The following is a 26,280-nucleotide window of genomic DNA, read 5'->3' as shown; positions in this document are numbered from 1 at the left end:
CCGCCGGCGCGACTCCAGTCCCCCGGTCACCGCTGCTCTGTCTGCGCTCTGGTCTCCAGGTCCGGCATGCCTCACTTCTTCTAGCCCGGCAGGAAGTTTAAACAGTAGAGGGCGCTCTACTGTTTAAACTTCCTGCCGGGCTAGAAGAAGTGAGGCATGCCGGACCTGGAGACCAGAGCGCAGACAGAGCAGCGGTGACCGGGAGACTGCAGTCGCGCCGGCGGAGCAGGTAATGTATGCGGGCTCTATTGCGTCGGTCGTCGGGCACTCGAACGCCGCTAGCGATGCGCTCTTTACCCGCGGGCGATCGACGGTTATTTTCCGCACGGCACGATCGACGGGATCGGACGAAATGGATCGAAATTCGGCGTGTAGCGTGAACGATTGGCAGCAGATTCGATCCCAGTGATCGAATCTGCTGTCGAAACGGGCGCAAATCGGGCCAGTGTATGGCCTGCTTAAAGGTAACAATGGACCTATTGTAATGGGACATCATTGATGAATAATTGCAGGCAGAACACCGTCAGCATCCCAGCTTGTCTCCCTGGGAAGCAATCTGTACTCACAAAGAAAGCAGAGCAGAAAATAACCTATTACCTCCATCTAGAGGCTCGAGGTGAAGTCACATCCCAGCATGCAGCTTTATCGCTTCACTGTACCAGTGACAGGCGAAGGTTAAGGCTATCTCTTGCTTTACACAGCTCCAGACACTGATTTACATCAGTGCACAGCTAGAGAAGCTCTATAGGGACAGTGGCAAAGCACATAAGAATTAATAGTTGTATCAGGGTCAGCATATCTCACAGAGCTGTTGACATGCTGTACATGTGTAATTATAACAACAATCCTTTGCCTTTGCTTGATAAATTGCCCTAGACGACATATAATCAGGCCTGACTTTACTATATAGGTCAACTAGGCACATGCCTAGGGATACATCATTCAAGGGACATGTTAGCAATATCTTTACTGTCAGCTGCAGTATTTTATTCCTCTGGTCTGCATTTGTTTGTAAGTTTTGCATGATGTATCTGCATTTGTAGCATGGACAGATGGAGGCTGATCAGCATCAAGATTTACATAACCAGGACCTATACACACATGAAATCTGGTGCCTTAAAGTGGATCCGAGGTGAACTTTTACTCATTGCATATTTGTGTTCCTTTCCTATTGTTTATAGGGCTTTCCTCAAGCCCAATACTTTTTTGTTTTTGTTTTAATACTCAAATTCCCTATAAACTAAACAAGCCACGCCAACAGGTTTTCAGAGAGCCTTGGCAGTAGCAAGGGCTCATGGGAGTTCAGTCTGGGCAGGAGGAGAAGGAGGTGTTACTAGCCATTGATTTCAGAGGCAGAGGGAGGGAGGAGGGGGGATTAGGTTTTTTTCACAGGCTGAGTGCTCAAGATGCAGATAAGCCTGCCTCTGTGTAATGTTTAACCAGTTCATCCCCAAGGGTTTTTACCCTAACGGACCAGAGCAACCAGAGCAATTTTCACCTGTCAGTGCTCCTCCTTTTTATTCCCTAATAACTTTATTATTATTTATCACAAGAAAATGATCTATACCTCATTTTTTTCGCCACCAATTAGGCTTTCTGTGGGTAGTACATTTTGCTAAGAATCTTTTTCTTCTAAATGCATTTTATGGGAAAAATACAGAAATAATGGAAAAAAAGCATTATTTCTCAGTTTTTAGCCATTATAGTTTTAAAATTAAACATTCTCCTATGGATAAAACAAACACTTTTTATTTGCCCAGTTGTCCCGATTATTAAACCGTTTAAATTATGTCCCTATCACAATGTATGGTGACAATATATTATTTTAAAATATAGGTGTTATTTTTCTGTTTTTTTTGTTTTTTGTTTTTTTGTTTTAGCCATAATTAAAAACTCCTAAGTAAAAAAAAAAAATGTTTTCCCTTAGTCAACTATTTATTTATTGATTTTAAGGTGATTTTTTTTTTACAAGTGTTTTTTGTTTTTTAAGGGGGGGGGGGGGGGAAGTGTAATGTATTTATTTTATTAATATTGTGTATTTTACATAGTATGTTTGTGCTTGTGTGTAATATACTTTTTGGCCACAAGATGGCGCTAGTGAACACTCTACCATTACGGAAGTGATCACTTTTTTTTTTTTTTTTTACACTTTATTAAACTTAAACAGTTTCCTGTTTTATGAATAGGGGTGGCCGCTGTTCGCGGTCACGTCCATTCACTTCAGGCATTGCGATTGGGTAGAGGACCGCTCGGTCCTCTTCCCCAATCACTTAACAAGGGATCCCGATGGAAACGGTGGCGGAAGCGGTGCGGACACGTGCGGAGCGGCGGCAGGAATGCGCGACGTATTAAAACGTCATGTTGCCGTTAATAGGCTAAAGCATGACGTTTTAATACGTTACATTGTCATTAAATGGTTAAACAACATGGCTGCTCTCATTGTATCACAGGAAGAAATAATCATATACTGTTGAAGCTGTTTGCAGCTAGATTTGCTGTGTAAATTATCTAAACTTTAGATAAGATATATAGACAAGTTACTTGTTATAGTTAGTTTTTCATCTCGGATCCGCTTTAAAGGACACCTGAAGTGAGAGGGATATGGAGGCTGCATGTAGTTCATTTTAAATAATACCAGTTGCCTGGCTGATCTTTCATGCATCAGTAGTGTCTGACTCAAACGCCTGAAACAAGCATGCAGAAAACGCAGTCAAACTTCGGTCAAACATCTGATCTGCATGCTTTTTCAGGGTCTATGGCTAAAGGTAACAGATGCAGAGGATTGGCAGGATTCCTGGAAACTGGTATTGTTTAAAAGGAAATAAATACGGCAGCCTCCATATCCCTCTCACTTCAGGTGTCCTTTAACCAGTAGCCCTGATAGCAGCAGTAGATTTATGCTATGATCTATCTCCGAGCTGTAGATACTCATCCATTGAAGTGTATGAGTGGCGCTTGCTCGCCCCCCACGGAAACAGTTTGAGGACAGATTTTTGAATGGGAACATAGTTCACAAAACCAATCTAAATGCCTTTATAACGAATAACCTCTGCTGTAATGAACAGCTGAGATTATCCATTGAAACTGTGTTACTTTCCTTTCCTCAAAGACGGCTGTAATTCAGCTTTCTTTGCTGATTCAGCGCCATTTAGTGGACAAATTTAAAATTACAAAGTTAAGAAAAGGTGGGGGGAAAGGCTGCGCATCCCTAAACACATGTTGCAATTGAATGGTTAATCGCACAGGCATACACCGCCTCTGCCAGACTGAAAAATGCATGCCCTGCATCCAAGACAAGTGCTAACATTTATTAAACTAGGAGGAATTTTAGCTTCCAATATGGTTTGCATGCAAAGTATATTATACTAGACACTTGCGCCACGGTGAGGCAAACCTCCGGGCAAGTGACCTAACCTAAATTTAAAACCTTGGGAGCAGCTAAGCAAAAAAAATGTGTAACTTACATTTGGTTGAACAGCGAGGAGAACGCCAGCGCATACCACTAAGGCTGCATCTGAAATGACCACCAGCTCAGTGTGCAGCACCTAAATAGATTTTCTGCACACTTCGCATTCAATTCAGATGCAAATCACATGCAAATCTGCTACTACTTATCATGCAAACAGGAAACTCAGGAGGAGGGGCTGGGAGCAGCTAACCTGACAGTTACATAGTTACAAAGTTAAGGAAAGGTGGGGGGAAAGGCTGCGCATCCCTAAACACATGTTGCAATTGAATGGTTAATCGCACAGGCATACACCGCCTCTGTCAGACTGAAAAATGCATGCCATGCATCCTAGACAAGTGCTAACATTTATTAAACTAGGAGGAACTTTAGCTTCCAATATGGTTTGCATGCAAAGTATATTATACTAGACACTTGCGCCACGGTGAGGCAAACCTCCGGGCAAGTGACCTAACCTAAATTTAAAACCTTGGGAGCAGCTAAGCAAAAAAAATGTGTAACTTACATTTGGTTGAACAGCGAGGAAAACGCCAGCGCATACCACTAAGGCTGCATCTGAAATGACCACCAGCTCAGTGTGCAGCACTTTTAAGATTACACACAAAGGGCATGATTCACAAAGCGGTGCTGACTGTTAGCACGCCTGTGAAAACCCCCTTAGCACGTTTAAACAAGCTTTTCGCGCATAAAACTTTACGCGCGCAAAACTTTATGCGCGTACAACTTTACGCGCGTACTGCACAGAGCGCAGGGCGCTCCGCGCGAAGTGCACATTAAAGCCTATGGGACTTAGCGGGCGTAAAACTTTGCGCGCGTAAAACTTTGCGCGCGCAAAGTTAGCACGCGATCTGATTGAGAAATCTGGTGCTAACCTACTTAGCACCCTGGTTAGCGCGTCTAAAGACTTTAGACGTGCTAAATAGGTTAGCACCGCTTTGTGAATCAAGCCCAAACAAGCAAAAAAATCCCACACACATAAATAAACATTATTAACCCCTTCCTGTCCCCGCATGACTTCCATAACTACCCAAATAAATGACTTGAAAAAAAAAATGACCGCATTTCAAAAAGAATACTTAAAGTGAACCTTAACCCTCAAAAATAAAAAAAGTTTCGATTACCCAGGGCTTCCCCAAGCCCCCTGCAGCTGTCCTGTGTCCTCGCCACTTCTTGTCCCCACCGTAGGTTAGTTTAGTTTTCGGCCAACTGAGAGTCAGCCCCCGACCACGCCTATTCTTCTCTGCCTTGCTGCCGTCAAGCCTGCACAGGACGCACTTGACGGCGGCAAGGCGTAGAAGAATACACTTGGCCGGGGGCCAACTCTCAGTTGACCAAAAACTAAACTAACCGGAGCAGGGACCGGAGGACACTCGAGGAGCGGCGAGGGCACAGGACAGCTGCAGGGGGCTTGGGGAAGCCCCGGTAAGTGAAACTATTTTCTTTTGTGGGGTTAAGGTTCACTTTAAGTTGTTACATTAGGGACTTAGATTTTAATATATATAGGTCTGAAGGGTATATTATTGATATTTTGCAAATTAGGGATTATAACTATTAATAAATAAAGTATAATGAGAAAACCAAACATACAAAATTAAAAAAAAATACACTTTTATTGCAAAAAAATATATTGTCGCCCTACATTGCACTAGGAACATAGTTTCAATGTCGTGATAACTGGGACAAATGGGTGGGTTTTATCTACGGTAACATTGTTTATTTTTAGAAATAGTGTGTTTTTTCAATTTTTGCTTACTTTTTTTGCTTACTTTTCCCTCTAAAATGCCTATAAAATCATAGAACTCTTAGCAAAAAGTACCACCCAAAGAAAGCCTAATTGGTGGTGAAAATAAAATGTAGAGACCATTTCTGTGTGATAAGTAGCGATAAAGTTATTGGCGCATGAATGGTAGGGGCGCTGAAATGTGAAAATTGCTCTGGTCCATAAGGGAAAAACCTGTTAGCGGTGCAGTAATTAATTAAACTCCACCCCACAAGAGATACCACACCCTATGCCAGAGTCCCTTTAGATTACCATAAAAGGAAAGCTTTATGCTAAATTAAATTTATTTTGAAGCAAAAAATAGTTAACCAGCGATCACGTTCACCATCAAACAAGTACCGCAACATTACCTATATAACAAATGCACCTATCATTTTCCCATATATCACAAGTGCAACCATCATGTACAAAAGTACAGCCATACTCCCTATACATAACAAATGAGGGAGATGTTGCATGCTTGGAATTTGGAAAAAACGTTTTTTTGTACAATGCAATGAGGTTCACAGACAGCAAACTGTGAAGTCTGAAAGTAGGTACACACACAGGGACAGGACGCAGAGACACTTGGGTTTTATTATAGAGGATATATATTGTTATGTGTAGGGACCAGGGTTGCCAACTCATCCCTTTAAATACTAACACATCTAAGTTATACAGGTTCTGGGGCTCCTCACACATAATAAGTGCCTAAACTGCATCTAACTAGCCACAAGACATGTATAATTCATAAGAGTCCGTATTTAAAGGGATGAGTTGGCAACACTGGTAGGGACTGTAGTGGTAAGTACTTTTATCATCTGAGTACATTTATAATAGTGGGAGCATGGGGGGCATGATGACTGCACATGTAGAGAAGGGGCATGTGGCCTCATTTGTTATGTATAGGGAGTATGGCTGTACTTTTTACAAGAGTGACATGATGGTTTCACTTGTGATATGTGGTACCATGATAGGTGCATTTGTTATATGGGTAATGTTGCTGTACTTGTTCTATTTTTTGCTTTAAAATACATTTAATTCAGCATAAAGCTTTCCTTTTATGGTAATATGAAGGAGCTCTGGCCTAGGGTGTGGTATATATATATATATATATATATATATATATATATATATATATATATATATATATATATATATATATATATATATATATATATATATATATATATATACAGTATATACCCTCTTTCCCTGAAAATAAGACCTACCCTGAAAATAAGCCCTAGCTGGAATTTTGAGCATGCTTGAAATATAAGCCCTACCCTGAAAATAAGCCCTAGTGGAAGTTAAAGAGGAGGAAGAGGCAGCCAGTAAGTGGGGACACAGTGGTGCAGTGCCAATCAGGCACTGATCCTGTCATCCCAGCACACAGCAAGGTTATCAGCTGTGTGCAGGGAACACAGGGCAGGTGTCGGTTCACTACAGTCGCATACTTTCAAATCCATGAACATCACAGTACAAAGGAACAGGATATGCTCTGCTGAGAGACTCTTCCTTATAGAAATATAACACATCCCCTCAAAATAAGCCCTAGCACATCTTTTAGAGCAAAAATTAATATAAGTCACTGTCTTATTTTCGAGGAATATATATATATATATATATATATATATATATATATATATATATATATATATATATATATATATATATACACACATATATATATCATAATAGTTGGAAAACGCTGTTATTTCCCACAATGCAACGAGGTTCGCAGACAACTATCTGTCAGGACCTAGGTCAGACCATCACACTGTGGGAGGGGTTTCACCACAAAAGGAGCCACACAGAATCACCTGACGATCTATTCAAGTAAAGGTTAAAATTTCTCGTGGAAAAAGGGGTATCAGCTACTGATTGGACTGAAGTTCAATCCTTGGTTAACCACTTCCCAACTACTTGTTTTTTCCCCTTAAACACCACCAGAGCAATTTTTACATAATGCTCCTCCCATTAATTCGTCATTAATTTTATCATTCCTGATCACATCGAAATTATCTACAGTGGGTTGCAAAAGTATTCGGCCCCCTTGAAGTTTTCCACATTTTGTCACATTACTGCCACAAACATGTATCAATTTTATTGGAATTCCACATGAAAGACCAATACAAAGTGGTGTACACGTGAGAAGTGGAACGAAAATCATACATCATTCCAAACATTTTTTACAAATCAATATCTGCAAAGTGGGGTGTGCGTAATTATTCAGCCCCGAGTCAATACTTTGTAGAACCACCTTTTGCTGCAATTACAGCTGCCAGTCTTTTAGGGTATGTCTCTACCAGCTTTGCACATCTAGAAACTGAAATCCTTGCCCATTCTTCTTTGCAAAACAGCTCCAGCTCAGTCAGATTAGATGGACAGCGTTTGTGAACAGCAGTTTTCAGATCTTGCCACAGATTCTCGATTGGATTTAGATCTGGACTTTGAATGTACCATTCTAACACATAGATATGTTTTGTTTTAAACCATTCCATTGTTGCCCTGGCTTTATGTTTAGGGTCATTGTCCTGCTGGAAGGTGAACCTCCGCCCCAGTCTTAAGTCTTTTGCAGTCTCCAAGAGGGTTTCTTCCAAGTTTGCCCTGTATTTGGCTCCATCCATCTTCCCATCAACTCTGACCAGCTTCCCTGTCCTTGCTGAAGAGATTCAGCCCCCAAGCATGATGCTGCCACCACCATATTTGACAGTGGGGATGGTGTGTTCAGAGTTATATGCAGTGTTAGTTTTCCGCCACACATAGCGTTTTGCATTTTGGCCAAAAAGTTCCATTTTGGTCTCATCTGATCAGAGCACCTTCTTCCACATGGTTGTTGTGTCCCCCACATGGCTCGTGGCAAACTGCAAACGGGACTTCTTATGCTTTCTGTTAACAATGCCTTTCTTCTTACCACTCTTCCATAAAAGCCAACTTTGTACAGTGCATGACTAATAGTTGTCTTATGGACAGAGTCTCCCACCTGAGCTGTAGATCTCTGCAGCTCGTCCAGAGTCACCATGGGCCTCTTGACTGCATTTCTGATCAGCACTCTCCTTGTTCGGCCTGTAAGTTTAGGTGGATGGCCTTGTCTTGGTAAGTGTACAGTTGTGCCATACTCCTTCTATTTCTGAATGATCGCTTGAACAGTGCTCAGTGGGATGTTCAAGGCTTTGGAAATCTTTGTGTAGCCTAAGCTTGCTTTAAATTTCTCAATAACTTCATCCCTGACCTGTCTTGTGTGTTCTTTGGACTTCACAGTGTTGTTGCTCCTAATATTCTCTTAGACAACCTCTAAGGCCCTCACAGAGCAGCTGTATTTGTACTGACATTAGATTACACACAGGTGCACTCTATATAGTCATTAGCACTCATCAGGCAATGTCTATAGGCAACTGACTGCACTCAGATCAAAGGGGGCTGAATAATTATGCACACACCACTTTGCACTTATATATTTGTAAAAAAATGTTTGGAATCATGTATGATTTTCGTTCCACTTCTCATGTGTACACCACTTTGTGTTGGTCTTTCATGTGGAATTCCAGTAAAATTGATTCATGTTTGTGGCAGTAATATGACAAAATGTGGAAAACTTCAAGGGGGCCGAATACTTTTGCAACCCACTGTACAGTGGTGTGAAAAACTATTTGCCCCCTTCCTGATTTCTTATTCTTTTGCATGTTTGTCACACTTAAATGTTTCTGCTCATCAAAAACTGTTAACTATTAGTCCAAGATAACATAATTGAACACAAAATGCAGTTTTAAATGATGGTTTTTATTATTTAGTGAGAAAAAAAACTCCAAATCTACATGGCCCTGTGTGAAAAAGTGATTGCCCCCCTTGTTAAAAAATAACTTAACTGTGGTTTATCACACCCGAGTTCAATTTCTGTAGTCACCCCCAGGCCTGATTACTGCCACACCTGTTTCAATCAAGAAATCACTTAAATAGGAGCTATCTGACATAGAGAAGTAGACCAAAAGCACCTCAAAAGCTAGACATCATGCCAAGATCCAAAGAAATTCAGGAACAAATGAGAACAAAAGTACTGTAATTGAGATCTATCAGTCTGGTAAAGGTCATAAAGCCGTTTCTAAAGCTTTGGGACTCCAGCGAACCACAGTGAGAGCCATTATCCACAAATGGCAAAAACATGGAACAGTGATGAACCTTCCCAGGAGTGGCCAGCCGACCAAAATTACCCCGAGAGCGCAGAGAAAACTCATCCGAGAGGCCACAAAAGACCCCAGGACAACATCTAAAGAACTGCAGGCCTCACTTGCCTCAATTAAGGTCAGTGTTCATGACTCCACCATAAGAAAGAGACTGGGCAAAAACGGCCTGCATGGCAGATAGCCAAGGCGCAAACCACTTTTAAGCAAAAAGAACATTAAGGCTTGTCTCCATTTTGCTAAAAAACATCTCAATGATTGCCAAGACTTTGGGGAAAATACCTTGTGGACCGATGAGACAAAAGTTGAACTTTTTGGAAGGTGCGTGTCCCGTTACATCTGGCATAGAAGTAACACAGCATTTCAGCAAAAGAACATCATACCAATAGTAAAATATGGTGGTGGTAGTGTGATGGTCTGGGGTTGTTTTGCTGCTTCAGGACCTGGAAGGCTTGCTGTGATAGATGGAACCATGAATTCTACTGTCTACCAAAAAATCCTGAAGGAGAATGTCCGGCCATCTGTTCGTCAACTCAAGCTGAAGCGATCTTGGGTGCTGCAGCAGGACAATGACCCAAAACACACCAGCAAATCCACCTCTGAATGGCTGAAGAAAAACAAAATGAAGACTTTGGAGTGGCCTAGTCAAAGTCCTGACCTGAATCCTATTGAGATGTTGTGGCATGACCTTAAAAAGGTGGTTCATGCTAGAAAACCCTCAAATAAAGCTGAATTACAACAATTCTGCAAAGATTAGTGGGCCAAAATTCCTCCAGAGCGCTGTAAAAGACTCGTTGCAAGTTATCGCAAACGCTTGATTGCAGTTATTGCTGCTAAGGGTGGCCCAACCAGTTAGGTTCAGGGGGCAATTTCTTTTTCACACAGGGCCATGTAGGTTTTGAGGTTTTTTTCTCACTAAATAATAAAAAACATCACTTAAAACTGCATTTTGTGTTCAATTATGTTATCATGGACTAATAGTTAACGGTTTTTGATGAGCAGGAACATTTAAGTGTGACAAACATGCAAAAGAATAAGAAATCAGGAAGGGGGCAAATAGTTTTACACCACTGTATATATTATATTATTTGCTACAAATTAGGCTTTCTTTGGGTGATACTTATTGCTAAGAATTATTTTATTATTTTTTATATGCAGGGAATAATAAGAAAAAAAAGAAAACAAAAACATTATTTCTCAGTTTTCAGCCAATAGTTTTAAAATAATATGTGCTAGGATAAATAAAACTTACACTTTATATTTGCTAATTTAATCTGTGTCCATGTCCCTAGTACAATGTATGACACAAATATTTCATTTGGGTATAAAGGTATATTTTTTTCTGTTTAGTTTTTTTTTATACTATATGAATAATTTCAAGTCTTTATTGACACAAATAACAGTAATATAGCCTCATCCCATACATATTAAAAATTCCCCTCGGTAACTATTTTTCTTTGGTAACTATAGGGTAGGGGTGTAAGGGATTAAAAATTAATTTAAAAAATGTATGTATTACTATACTTAAAGGACCACTATAGTGTAAAAGTGTAAAATTTAAAATACATATAAACACATACAAATAAGAAGTAAGTTTCTTCCAAAGTAAAATGAGCCATAATTTACTTTTCTCCTATGCTGCTGTCACTTACAGTCGGCAGTAGAAATCTGACAGAACCAGCTTATTTCCTCATGGGGGAATCTCTGCATGGCCTTTATTCTTTACAAAGACACTCCCTGAAAATGATTTATACAAACATGCTAGCCAGCCTCCCTGCTTACCATACACTTTTTTGGCAGTTGGATGGAGCAACTGCTATTCACTAAGTGCTTTTGAAAATAAATAAAACCCTGAGAATCCCCCATGAGGAGATGAGCTGGTCCATTATCTGTCAGTAATGTCAGATTTCTAATACTTACTGTAAATGACGACAACATAGGAGAAAAGTAATTTATATCACAGTTTACTCTGGGAGAAATGCACTTCTTATTTGTATATGATTACATGTACTTTACATTTTATGAATTTCACAATAGAGGTCCTTTAATAAGTTTATGTGGGTGTATTTTCACCTTTTGGCCACAAGATAGCGCTACCCTAAATTCCAGAATCCTGAGTACTGTACTGTTTACTTTCATTTTGTTAATGAATGCCGGTGTCTTGCTGATGCTTCTTCCCAACTCTCCCTCCTTTTGCCTCTAAGGGCCATATGCAATTCACTTTTTCTCCTGCGTTATCTCCTGGGAGATAACTTTCATATTCTCTTTAAAACAACTTTTAAGCATTTTACAATTTAAAAAATACCGAAAAGTTGGTGAAAAAGTACTATCAAAATTATTTTGAGGATTTTCTAGCTTGCTGGTGGTTTAAAATACATTTTATGACAATATGTGAAAATATCAACTTGGAGAAAACTAAGGTGAAAATGTGAATTGCATATGGGCCTAAGTCTCTAACTTCGGGGTCACATGATCTCGTTGTTCAACAAGCATGGAACTACTCAGTCTTTGCATCACAATCATACATCACACAACCCCCCTCCTCTGGCTAAGCGCACCGCGTCGAAAAATGGGGGGCTGCGCCACGCCGAAAAATGGGCATGGCCATGACATTGTATGGGCGGAGCTAACGTAATGATGTAACAGCGAGGCATAAGAAAGCAGTGTTTACGCCATGATGTGGTCAAACGAGGATTCACATCATGGGTGTGCAGAAACTGTGTGATGCTATTTAATAGTATACCGTAACCCCAAAGCAGCTAACATAGCCAACTATGACCATTAAATAATAAATGCAGCAACAGTTACCCCAGACACCAGAAAACAAACGCAATGTGGGCAACATGTCAGCACAAAATAAACGCAACGGGCAACATGTCAGCACAAAATAAACGCAATGGGCAACATGTCAGCACAAAATAAATGCAATGTGGGCAACATGTCAGCTCAAAATAAATGCAATGGGCAACATGTCAGCACAAAATAAACGCAATGGGCAACATGTCAGCACAAAATAAATGCAATGTGGGCAACATGTCAGCACAAAATAAATGCAATGTGCAACATGTCAGCACAAAATAAACATAATGTGGGCAACATTTTGGTACAAAATAAACGCAATGGGCAACATGTCAGCACAAAATAAACACAATGGGCAACATGTCAGCACAAAATAAACGCAATGTGGGCACATTTCACCTGGGAAAAAAAGCATTTACTCACCTGACAGAAGTCTTCCCTCGCTCCCGGCCTCTGGCGCGCTGCTCCCCGGACCATCTTCCTCCTCCTGCAATCTCCCGCGCTGACAGGCAGAGCAGGGCTACGGAAGGATGACGCCCGAAGCCCTGTACTGGAGACATAAATAGTCTCCAGTACAGGGCTTCGCCGGACGCCATCTTCCCGTAGCCCTGCTCTTGCCTGCCGGAGGAATATGCAGGCTGCTGGAGCGGGGCTGCGGGGAATGAACTGGCCCAGCGTCTATGAGACGCTGCGGCCAGTTCACGCAATGGACGGTGGCCAGAGTCCCGAGGCCGGGACGTCCCGCAGCTAAAAGCGGGACGTTTCCCGGAACCTCATGCAGCCTGGGACAGCGCCCTCCGAAGGCGGGACGTGTCCCGGGTAAAGCAGGACGTCTGGTCACCGTACGTGTGACCTGCACATCTCACTCACCTGTAACAAGTGTGACCAGTATATCTCACTCCCGATAACTCATGTGGCCACTGGCTAGCATATCTCACTCTCCTATAACAAGTGTGGCCAGCATATCTCACTCCCATATAACACGTGTGCGAGCATATCTCACTCCCCGATAACACATGCGGCCAGCATATCTCACTCCCCTATAACAAGTGTGACCAGCATATCTCACTCCCCTATAACATGTTAGGCAAGCATATCTAACTCCCCTATAACAAGTGTGGTTAGCATATTTCACTCCCCTATAACAAGTGTGGCCAGCATATCTCACTCCCCTATAACAAGTGTGGCCAGCATATTTCACTCCCCTATAACAAGTGTGGCCAGCATATCTTACTCCCCTATAACAAGTGTGGCCAGCATATCTAACTCCCCTATAACAAGTGTGGACAGCATATCTCCCTCCCCTATAACATGTGTGGCGAGCATATCTCACTCCCCGATAACACATGCGGCCAGCATATCTCACTCCCCTATTACATGTTTGGCGAGCATATCTCACTCCCCTATAACATGTTTGGCGAGTATATCTCACTCCCCTATAACAAGTGTGACCAGCATATCTCACTCCCATATAACAAGCATGGCCAGCATATATCACTTCCCTTATCTCCTACCCACACACACATACACACACATACCACCTATAATGAGTGTAACTAACATATCTCTCTGATAGCAGCAACTGAAAAAGAGCACTTGAGATGTTGCTGTAAGCTCGCCAGGGCAGGGCTTTTTCACCCTTTTGTGTCTTGGAATTTGTTACACATTTATTCATATTAATTTTGTCACTGTAATTGCCAAATCTGTATTTTGTACTGATTCTGCATTCTGTCCCAACTCTGTATTTCGTATATTGATTCATACCATTGTCTGTATTATTATGTACCCCACCAGGGCCGGCCTTAGGTTTCACAGCGCCCTGAGCGAAACCTGATTTTGGTGCCTACCCCCATTCGTCCTACACACACACACACACGCTTTGCACCGTGTTATAGTCCTCCCCCCCCCCCTTAAAAAAGAAACTGCCCTCAGACTCAGTATAGGTAGGTAGGTAGTCAGGAATAGGTGCTCTCAGTATTGGATCTCATGTGTAGGTGCCCTCAATATAGGTAGCCAAGCATAGGTGCGCCCAGTATAGGAAGTTAGTTGTAGGTCCCCCCATAGGTAGCCAGGCGTAGGTGCCTCCAATATAGGTAACCAGGTGTTGGTGCCCTCAGTATAGGTAGCCAGCTGTAGGTGCCTCCAGTATAGGTAGCCAGGTGTTGGTGCCCTCTGTATAGGTAGCCAGGTATAGGTAGCCAGCTACAGGTGCCCCAGTATAGGAAGTCAGGTGTAAGGCCCCTCTGTTTAGGTAACCAGACATAGGTGCCCAAGTATAGGAAGTCAGGTGTAGGTGATCTCTGTATAGGTAACCAGCTATAGGTGCCCCCTGTATAGGAAGTCAATGTGTAGGTGCCCTTGAGTATAGGTAGCCAAGCATAGTATATTTGCCCCAGTGTAGGTAGCTAGTATAGTTGCCCCCAGTATAGGTAGTTGTTATGATCATGTCTGCAGCATTTACTGCTGGCTGCAGTGGTATTGTAACCCAAGCAGTTCTGATGTCATTACATGCATTTTCTTGCATAGTTTGGTTTGCACTTAAACTAGTTGCTGATTCCATCTGCAGTCACTCTGAAATTAATGACAGTTTAACATGCTCTTGTGTAAACAAACATTGTCTGCTGCAGTGGAGGGGCAGTCCCTTTCCTGCAGGCTGCATATCATTGTCTGCCTTTTCCTGCTATCAGCCTGTGATTAATTACCATTCACTTGTGTGGGAATCTGCAGGTCTGCTCCCATTGGATGACCTCAGTATAAAGAACTGCTTCCTGCAATGTCTCATGGGCTACCATAGTCTCAGATTCAGTCTGTTACTCTGCCCGTGCCCCACCTCGTTCCTAGTCCGTGTGGACTGCGCTGACTCCTGCGAAGGGGTCAGCGAGTCCTCCTAGTTCTGCTCTTGTTTCTAGAAGTTGTTACTTTGCTTGTCTTGTGTCATATATTGGTTCATCGCCAATATATACGCATACTTGCACGTTTATTATTTTCCTTGTATTCGTGTTACGTTGATACATCAGTGTCGCTGATATATACGTACACGAACTGTTTATATCCTGTGTTCCGTTAGTCAGCGTTCCAGCACGCTGAGCTAGTTATCCTGTTCCTGGTCCTGTTTGTGGATTGCGTTCATCTCTGTGAAGAGATAGCGAATCCTTCTGAGTCCTGTTCCCTGTATTACTCCAGTCTTAGTCAGAGTTCCTGCTTATGTCATATATCGGTTCATTGCCGATATATACATATGTTAGTCAGACGTTACAAATAGTTTCATTGATAGCTGTAATTGTAATACGCTAGGAAATCATACTTATTGTATATTTATCTGTTACGTTCATCTATCTTGATCCTGCTATTCCCTGACTATCCTGTCCTGTCTTTGTGAGGCACGCCATCGCTGCTAACGCATTGGCTACCTCATTCCAGTCTGTTTTATTGTGGACGCTTGCTGTCACTAAGTAGTGGCTAGTTAAGCAAGCGTTCATTCTGTCTACCTGTCTTGATCTCCTCAGTCCTGGTTTATGCGCTCAGCGCTACTTTGCGCTGAGACGTTATTACGAAAGTGTTGTTTGTGGCTGTTCGGATCTGCACCGGCTCTGTGCACCACAATCTCCTATTGGAGTCAGTCCTCTCCTCCACTAAACTGGGGATATCCTGATTCCTTGTGCTAGTGTGTGTACCTCCTTCACGTCAGCTTATGTGTTGCATGCTGACTGTGGAGAATACACCTCCAAGCTTAACATTATGGTAGCCCCATTACCAATCCCTATTGTGGGGGGGATTTCCAGAAATTATGACACTGTTTGTCAGGGGTCCTGCTCCTTTAAAAAATTTGAAAAGCTTGGTCCTGAAGTTACAGACAAATTTATATCAGAATTGGTTAAAGTTCTGGCCAATCCCGACTTTCGGGCTTCTGCAATTTCTACCTGGTCTGATTGGATCGTTTGTGCTCTTTTTAAGGGCAAACTTTTTGATTGGGCAATCGATGTCTTAGATCACACTCAGTTTAGACAAAGTCCTTTGCAATTTATAGCTTTTGTAATTCACAATTGGTTGCGCATAGATCCATTGCCTTTTCCTCTTAATGAACTCCTGGCAGCAGGCCAATCAGCTGCTCCTTCAATTGCTTGCAAAAATGACCAGCAAGCAGAAAGTGTTACTGATAATTTTCCTGCAGCTTTGAATAAATCACCAAAAACAGCAAGGTCAAAGGCAAAACGCAAACGTTCTAAGAAACGTGTCCAATCTGCAGAATCGTTATCTTTAGCGACTGCGCATCAGACCTGCAATGAGATTCTGCCATTAACAGATAATGAAATGCAATTGTCTTTCAGGGGAGTTAAATGGACTTATGAAACTACTAATGAACTTTCATCACTGGCTAGGGAAAATAAAGATTTTTGTTTAAAAGAATTATCTGAGTATGATTATGAGGATATATTACAGAGTATTGAACAAATCAATCTACTCGTGCAGCAAGAAAAATTTGCATACACTACAGTCCAACACTTGCTACAGGTATTGGAGATCCTTAGGAATAAGAAATCTGCCAATCGCCTGCTAAATAATCCAATGTATGTTTCTGCCATAACCACATTTGCAAACTGTGATCTGCCTGTTAAGTATGCTTGGAATCCTCCATTTGAGAAAGGAGAGATGGAAGCTCTGGTCAATGAATGGAAGAATGATTCAAGTTCATTTTGTCAATTTTACAGTGCAAAAAGTGAATTAGTATTGAATGCATGCATTAAGTCTGCCTATAACCTAATAAAAACTGGTGTGTGTGGGTATGACTTTGTGGCTCCATTGATCGATGTGTGGAAGATGATTTTGGACGATTTTTATGGAGACTGTCCCACTTCTCCAGTTACTGAGTCCCTGCCATGTTTTGTGAACGTTCCTGTGACTCCACCCTGTACCATGGATAACTCAGTGTTACTTCCCAGTAAAACAGAAGCCACTGATACTTTCTTAACTTTGCCCTGCACAAATTTCTCAGCAGAGAATCCAGAGGTCCTGCTGACTTCTGAGTCCAGCCTAGCCAGTACTCATGAGTCTTTGTTCAGTGAAACAGACACCAGAAAAATCTTGCCTGTCTCTGCAAACACTTCTGCAGAAATTACCTGTGTTAATAAAGTTCAACTCCTGTCTGATCCAGCAAATGCCAATAGATGCACTACATCAGTTTCCGAGTCCCAGCAATCCTGTCCAGAAACCTCAGAACCCCAGCATCTGAATTTTCCAATTTCACAATTGAATGGTGATTCAGATGCGCAAACATTGTGTTTTGATCTTCCTGTTTCTACACCTCACTCTAGTTTCGTGAATAACTCAGAGCGTCTGCTATGTGAATCCGAAATCGCAGAATTATTACAGTGTTCAGAAAATATTCCAGTAAATTTGCCCTGTACCATGAATTGTGCAGTAGATCTCTCCAATGAAACTCAGGTCACAGAATCATTTTGCTGTCCAGCAGGTGCTTCCATGGTTTTGCCCTGCAATATGGACTGTTCAGTGATCCTGTCCAGTGAAGCTGTGGTCGCAGAGTCTTATGCTTCACCCAGTACTTTGGATACTTCAAACCCTCTAGCAGAGGAGTCTGAGGCACTGCTTACCTCAGTTGGTGTTGCAGTAATATTCACTTGTCTAGCAGCTGTTTTGGAATTACAGTCTGCTCTAATAAAACTTGATGAATTTCTGCCCAGCGAAGCAGAAGCCATTGAAATATTGTCCTCGTCAGCAAGTGTGTTAGATACCTTGCCCTGTACACAGTCTGATTTATCCAATGTTGTTGAGTCCCTCTCCAGTGTTGTAACAACCGAGGAACTCCAGCCCTGTCCTTTGAATGTTTCAAAAGTCTTGCCCTGTAACATGGATAATTCTGATTCTCTGGTCAAAATAATAGAAATCTCAGAATTTCAGTCCGGTCTAATGAGTGTTCCTGAAACCCAGCCCTGTATCCTGAAAGATTCTGGTTCTCTGGCCGCTGTGGCAGAGGTTCCAGAGTCCCCTTCCTGTCCAGGGAATTCCTCAGTTTTGCCTAGTCCAGTGGGGGCTGCTGCAATACTGACTTGTTCTGCAGCACCTCATGAGCTCCAATCCAGTGTATTAGATGAGTCTCTGTCCAGTCCAGAGGTAGTTGTGGAGTTCCTATCTAGTTCAGTGCATACATCAGAAGATTTGTCCTGTCTTGTTAGTGCCCCTGAATCTGATTTGTTACTAACTTTGCTGGAATCAGCGACATCTAAGTCTGATCCTGCATTCTCGTGTAAAAGCCCAGTAGTTGCGAAGTCTAGTCATGATGATTTTTTTTTGGCCAGTCCTGGTTTTGGTCCTGTCTTGGCTGACCCTGAGGCTCACGGTTCCTTGACATGCCCAGAGGTTTCTCTTGTGCCAGTGTGCCCAGATGTTCTTTGTGTGCCAGAATGCCCAAGTGTGTCTAAGGTGTTAGCGTGCTCTGATGCTTCCTTAGTAGGAACATGTTCTGATGTTGCCAGTCTGCCTGCATGCCCAGAGATGGTTCTGGTCCCTGAAAGCCCTGATCTTGATGTTTGTCCTTGTGGCCCTGACTCGGGAATTGCCCTAGGTTCCATAGGGGTTCTTGATAGTTCTCCATGTGAGCCTAAGGGGCGTTCTGACCTATGGGGATCTCTTTGGAGCTTCAAGGTGTTCTGGGAGGTCTCTGAGAAAACTTGTCCTGGTGCCTTGGACTGGTTCAATAGTGGGTTTTGTGTTGGTAAAGACAGTCCCGGTGGGCATTGCAAAGGCTTTGGCGTTTTTGAACGGTTCCTGGAAGGCGGTGGGTATCGCTCAGGGAGTTTCGGAGGGCTTTATTCTGGAAATCATGGTTCTGATGGGTGTCACACTGGGGCTTGTAGTACTGATGGGCATGGTTCTGTAGGTTCTGGTTCTGATGGGTCCAGTCTTGTGGGGCCTGATTCTGGAATTTGGTCTTGCCGGGCTGTCCCGGTCATCATGAATTATCGGTCAGATTGTTTTGTCGGGAATTTCAGTTTTGAAAAGCGTCTGGTATCCGCTTTTAAGGGGGGGGGGGGTTATGTTATGATCATGTCTGCAGCGTTTACTGCTGGCTGCAGTGGTATTGTAACCCAAGCAGTTCTGATGTCATTACATGCATTTTCTTGCATAGTTTGGTTTGCACTTAAACTAGTTGCTGATTCCATCTGCAGTCACTCTGAAATTAATGACAGTTTAACATGCTCTTGTGTAAACAAACATTGTCTGCTGCAGTGGAGGGGCAGTCCCTTTCCTGCAGGCTGCATATCATTGTCTGCCTTTTCCTGCTATCAGCCTGTGATTAATTACCATTCACTTGTGTGGGAATCTGCAGGTCTGCTCCCATTGGATGACCTCAGTATAAAGAACTGCTTCCTGCAATGTCTCATGGGCTACCATAGTCTCAGATTCAGTCTGTTACTCTGCCCGTGCCCCACCTCGTTCCTAGTCCGTGTGGACTGCGCGGACTCCTGCGAAGGGGTCAGCGAGTCCTCCTAGTTCTGCTCTTGTTTCTAGAAGTTGTTACTTTGCTTGTCTTGTGTCATATATTGGTTCATCGCCAATATATACGCATACTTGCACGTTTAGTATTTTCCTTGTATTCGTGTTACGTTGATACATCAGTGTCGCTGATATATACGTACACGAACTGTTTATATCCTGTGTTCCGTTAGTCAGCGTTCCAGCACGCTGAGCTAATTATCCTGTTCCTGGTCCTGTTTGTGGATTGCGTTCATCTCTGCGAAGAGATAGCGAATCCTTCTGAGTCCTGTTCCCTGTATTACTCCAGTCTTAGTCAGAGTTCCTGCTTATGTCATATATCGGTTCATTGCCGATATATACATATGTTAGTCAGACGTTACAAATAGTTTCATTGATAGCTGTAATTGTAATACGCTAGGAAATCATACTTATTGTATATTTATCTGTTACGTTCATCTATCTTGATCCTACTATTCCCTGACTATCCTGTCCTGTCTTTGTGAGGCACGCCATCGCTGCTAACGCATTGGCTACCTCATTCCAGTCTGTTTTATTGTGGACGCTTGCTGTCACTAAGTAGTGGCTAGTTAAGCAAGCGTTCATTCTGTCTACCTGTCCTGATCTCCTCAGTCCTGGTTTATGCGCTCAGCGCTACTTTGCGCTGAGACGTTATTACGAAAGTGTTGTTTGTGGCTGTTCGGATCTGCACCGGCTCTGTGCACCACAATCTCCTATTGGAGTCAGTCCTCTCCTCCACTAAACTGGGGATATCCTGATTCCTTGTGCTAGTGTGTGTACCTCCTTCACGTCAGCTTATGTGTTGCATGCTGACTGTGGAGAATACACCTCCAAGCTTAACAGTAGTATACTCTCCGCAATATAGGTAGCTAGTATAGTTGCCCCCAGTACAGGTAGTATAGTTTCCCCAGTATAGGTTGATAGTATAGTTGCACAAAAGGTGGATCAGCGCATCACCAGGCCGCTTCCGAATGGCCTACAATCAGAGGTGCGCTGAGCCCCCCCAGAAACTGCAAACGCACCTTGAACCCAAACAGAAGCTCTGCATATACACCAAAAGCAAGGCTGTTAAGTGGGAGCAGCTGACCAAAAATGAATTAAATTAGTACATGGCAAAGAAATGAACAGCGCTACTTAAAAACAGATAAGTGCCTACCTGCAAGAGAGTGCAAGCACTCTCTTGCAGGTAGGCACTTATCTGTTTTTAAGTAGCGCTGTTCATTTCTTTGCCATGGCAGTATAGTTAGCCCAGTATAGGTAGCTAATATAGTTACCCCCAGTAGTTGCCTTAGTATAGATTCCCCCAGTATAGGTAGTATAGTTGCCCCCAGAATAGGTAGTAGTTTCGCCAGAATAGGTAGTTAGTATAGTTGCCCCCAGTCCCCCCCCCCCTTCTGCGCTCCCCCCTCCAGATAGTGTCAGCCGCAGCGGGGGCGGGGAATTACTCACCTGTCATTTCCGTTCCAGACTTCCAACGCCGACGTCACTCTTCTCTCCCTGCTTCTCCCCGCCTCTGCTCCATCTGTAGTTAGAGTAGGGCTAGAAGAAAATGCCAACCGATGTCCACATTTGTGGACATCAGCGGCCATTTTCTTGTGGTCCTGCTCTTATTACAGACGGAGCGGTGGTAGGCAGAGACACAGAGCGGGGTGGCGAGCGGCGACACTGTACTGAGCACCCTTGTAAGCTTGCGCCCTGAGCGACCACGCTGGTCGCTCAGATCAAAGGCCGGCCATGAACCTCATGTTTGTTTCTTACTTTGTACAGCTCTATGGAATATGTTTTTGCTTTATAAATCAATAATAATAATAATAATGATAATAGCAGCAAGGTGGAGAGAGGCAGGCCCTCTTAGCCCCAGGTTTCCCAGGAGTTACACCGCTGTCCTTACCCCTTACCACACTATGCAAAACTAAAATAAAAATGTTTCCTGGAACTGGGCTTTGACACTACAGGTTTGCTTTGATTAAAACCCAGTCTGTGAAGCTGCTCTGTTTGCCTCTGAATTGCTTGTGCCAGATGACCAGATGGGCAACATAATGTGCATGGAACGCATGAGGAAGGAAATCACATCTGCATAAAACACTCCTGTCACTTTGTGCGTACAGACTAATGAAGAACAACACGTTCAACAGAGCTTACCAACGAGATCTGTGCTAATCTGGCATCCGGTACAAGTTCAGGCTGGCATCAGCAGCTCAATGACAGCCGAGCTGCTGTCTGCATTGCGTGCTGCTTTACCTGAGATGGTCCTTGAGGCTTATTGCACACGTATAGCTTTCAGGACTCATAACCATGGTGGTTTGCCCCCCCCCCCCCACCCCCATTCCCCTTTCATAGTGGGCACCATGATTTGCAAAAATGAACTTCAAAGTCTGATTCGTGAGACCACAGGGCCATTTTTCAGCTTGCTGCATTTTATTTTAAATTTTGGTGTTTTCCATCATATGTATACTGCTTTTTTGCATGGAAAATGTTTAACTTACAATTGTGGATGCAGAAACAAAGTGTATTTACAGAACGCTCTTTGCAAATTTTATGCCGAGGATAATTATACTTAAGACAACTGTGGTGACATGTGACACAATGAGATAGACATGTGTATGTACAGTGCCAAGTGCACAAATAACTAGGCTGTGTTTCTTTTTTTCCCTTTCTCTACCTGAAAGTGTTAGACATCAGGTATGCAAGTGCCATTTTTTTGTCTGGGGCAGGACCAAGTTGGACTGGGTCAGACTATAGCATAACCCTCACTGATAAGTAATTACAGCCATAAAACATTTCCCTGTCAGTAAATGGCCCTTGAAAGCAGAAAAGAGATAAAAAGGATCAATAATTCATAGATTTGATCTCTAGCATACGTCAATGAAGGTGTCCTTGAGCAGAGACAATGGGCTCGATTCACAAAGTGGTGCTAACCAAGTTATGCTGGATACACACCATGCGTTTCCGCGTTCGATGCGTCCGTCGATACGCATCGATTCGATTATTTCTGACATGTCCGATTCAAGCTTCGATAGATCGTTAGGTCGATTTGCCGTACTTTACATGGCAATCGACCTAAAAATCATCTAAATGCGTTCGGAGATGCTCGGAAATAATCGAATTGACGCGTATCGACGGACGCATTTGACGCGGAAACGCATGGTGTGTATCCAGCATTAGAGACTTTAGGCGTGATAACCATTGCACCACTCTGGTGAAAAGCCAGTTTAGGCGTGATAAGTTTAGGTGTGATAAGTTTAGGCATGATAAGTTTAGGCATGATAAGTTTAGATAAGTTTAGATCGCGCGCAAAGTCCCGAACGCAAAGCAGCGCCATTAAACTCTATGCGAAGTGCACCAGATTTTGCTAGCGCAACACTTTTGATTAGCTGTGCACTGCGGTGCTAACCCAGTTGGTGCTTAAACTTATCATGCCTAAACTTATCATGCCTAAACTTATCATGCCTAAACTTATCACACCTAAACTTATCACACCTAAACTTATCATGCCTAAACTGAGTTTAGGCGTGATACAGGGCTTTTCACCAGCGTGCTAACTGTTAGCACCGCTTTGTGAATCAGGCCCACTGAAACAGTAAAAATTTAAAAACTAGATTTAAATATAAAATAAAACTGTGGGATATAAAAAAAAGCCATTTTTAGGAGAAGGAGGATAAATACAATTGTTTTTCTCATCAGTTTACTTTCACCTCATATGTATTTAACAGTATTGCAACAATTTGTCCCTGCGTGGCTTCACAGACTGGTGTACCCCTCTCCTCCTTTACTTCTGTGAGGATCAGCCTCTCAGTGAAGCTCTTTTTATACTCAATTGTGTTAAGTGGGGTTTTTGATTGGGGGTGTGTTTTTTTTTTTTTAAACATTATTCACACTTAAATGAAAAGACGGGCACAACTCGTGCTGTCACACTGTGCTGCTCACTTATGAAAGGATAAGAGGTTGGCGCAACTGGACTTGGGACTTGGAAACTGCAATCCAGGCATTGTGATCAGAGGAGTGGGCAGACTAAACGGCCGCCTATGTAAGTTCCACCCAACATCCCTCCCTCGTTGCCAAGAATGTTAAGATGAAAGTTGAGTTGTGCTGCCACAGGGTTGTGTGGCCATTGGCAATGTGTGTAAAATTAAAATGGAGACCCAGGTAAAGGTCTCTGCCCCCATGACTAATGGGTTGAATGCTCAATCAATAACTCTCCCCCCCCCCCCCCCCCCACACACACACACACACACTTTCCTTTCCCTGGTGCTGTAAAGCAGCCAACAGGGATCCAAAGTTCTGTCAACAAAGGAAAGTGAATTGAGAGTGGAAGACAAAAATGAAATGTTGAGCCAAGTTAAATCGACAGGGAACAGAGCTGAGCATGAAATTCCACTTATGGGATGCCATTAAAATAGGAGTATCATGGCCCAAGAAGGTATGGGGAAAAATGTGTCACCAGTGTAAGTGGCCAACACTAGCCAGGTGGAATGGTAGCAAGTTATAATGGCGCCTATTAAAAAGGGCGCCCCATTCACATCAATGCAAATCTTTTCTCTATCGGTGCCAAGTGTATAAAAAGGCCGCCACATAAATATAAAACAACTACTGGTATATCACTTGTAAAAGAGTGCTGCATAAATATAAAACATTGGGTCATTGTCATGGTGAAATGTCCACTGTCATATTTACCTTTCATTTCCATACCAACTTTATCGGATACAATCAACCATTATTTAACCACTTGAGGACCGCCCCCAGCCGATGGGCGGCGGCAAAGTCCGGGCCCAAACGACCGCAATACGCCCATCGGCGGGGGCGGCTGCGTGGGTGGCTATGCGGCGATCGCGTCATTCGTGACGCGATCAGCCGCCGGGGACTGGCTCCGCCCACCGCTCGTAGTAACCCGCCGGCCGTTCGGAAGCGCCGGCGGGTTACTAGCACCCGGATCGCCGCATGGAAATAGTATAATAGGCTTTGTAATGTATACAAAGCCTATTATACTGGCTGCCTCCTGCCCTGGTGGTCCCAGTGTCCGAGGGACCACCAGGGCAGGCTGCAGCCACCCTAGTCTGCACCCAAGCACACTGATTTCCCCCCCCCTGCCCCCTGATCGCCCACAGCACCCCTCAGACCCCCCCCTGCCCACCCCCCAGACCACTGTTTGCACCCAGTCACCCCCCTAATCACCCATCAATCACTCCCTGTCACTATCTGTCAACGCTATTTTTTTTTATCCCCCCCCTGCCCACTGCCCCCTCCTGATCACCCCCCCACCCCTCAGATTCTCCCCAGACCCCGCCCCAGACCCCTCCCCCCGTGTACTGTATGCATCTATCCCCCCTGATCACCTGTCAATCACCTGTCAATCACCCGTCAATCACCCGTCAATCACCAGTCAATCACCCCCTGTCTCTGCTACCCATCAATCAGCCCCTAACCTGCCCCTTGCGGGCAATCTGATCACCCACCCACACCAATAGATCGCCCGCAGATCCGACATCAGATCACCTCCCAAATCCATTGTTTACATCTATTCTCTCCTCTAAACACCCACTAATTACCCATCAATCACCTATCAATCACCACCTGTCACTGTTACCCATCAGATTAGACCCTAATCTACCCCTTGCGGGCACCCAATCACCCGCCCACACGCTCAGATTGCCCTCAGACCCCCCTTTATCAATTCGCCAGTGCAATATTTACATCTGTTATTCCCTGTAATAACCCACTGATCTCCTGTCAATCACCTATCAATCACCCCCTGTCACTGCCACCCATCAATCACCCCCTGTCACTGCCACCCATCAATCAGCCCCTAACCTGCCCCTTGCGGGCAATCTGATCACCCACCCACACCAATAGATCGCCCGCAGATCCGACATCAGATCACCTCCCAAATCCATTGTTTACATCTATTCTCTCCTCTAAACACCCACTAATTACCCATCAATCACCTATCAATTACCCCCTATCACCACCTGTCACTGTTACCCATCAGATTAGACCCTAATCTACCCCTTGCGGGCACCCAATCACCCGCCCACACGCTCAGATTGCCCTCAGACCCCCCTTTATCAATTCGCCAGTGCAATATTTACATCTGTTATTCCCTGTAATAACCCACTGATCATCTGTCAATCACCTATCAATCACCCCCTGTCACTGCCACCCATCAATCACCCCCTGTCACTGCCACCCATCAATCAGCCCCTAACCTGCCCCTTGCGGGCAATCTGATCACCCACCCACACCAATAGATCGCCCGCAGATCCGACATCAGATCACCTCCCAAGTGCAGTGTTTACATCTCTTCTCTCCTCTAAACACCCACTAATTACCCATCAATCACCCCCTATCACCACCTGTCACGGTTACCCATCAGATTAGACCCTAATCTGCCCCTTGCGGGCACCCAATCACCCGCCCACACCTCAGAACGTCCTCAGACCCCAGCCCTGATCACCTCGCTAGTGCATTGCTTGCATCTATTTCCCCCCTCTAATCACACCTTGAGACACCCATCAATCACCTCCTGTCACCCCCTAGCACACCTACCCATCAGATCAGGCCCTAAT

The 26,280-nt window shown here is 43.6% G+C and overlaps 1 protein-coding gene across 2 annotated transcripts in view; it reads left to right on the top strand.

Annotated features, from left to right (window-relative positions):
• FSHB (follicle stimulating hormone subunit beta) overlaps positions 1–26,280 on the top strand; it is a 61,578-nt gene that overhangs the window by 20,800 nt on the left and 14,498 nt on the right. The window contains exon 1 of one of the 2 annotated variants that reach the window (XM_068260190.1): positions 1,064–1,132. The exons of the other annotated variant lie outside the window; for it this stretch is intronic. The gene's annotated coding sequence lies outside the window, so the exon portion shown is untranslated. Of the gene's footprint in view, positions 1–1,063; positions 1,133–26,280 lie in introns of those variants that run through there. 2 annotated transcript variants of the gene reach the window in all.

The sequence above is a fragment of the Hyperolius riggenbachi genome, chromosome 11 (assembly GCF_040937935.1).
Source record: "Hyperolius riggenbachi isolate aHypRig1 chromosome 11, aHypRig1.pri, whole genome shotgun sequence".
Classification (NCBI taxonomy): domain Eukaryota; kingdom Metazoa; phylum Chordata; class Amphibia; order Anura; family Hyperoliidae; genus Hyperolius; species Hyperolius riggenbachi.
The sequence above is the reverse complement of the archived record's forward strand: the minus strand, read 5'-3'. Positions and strand labels throughout refer to the sequence as shown.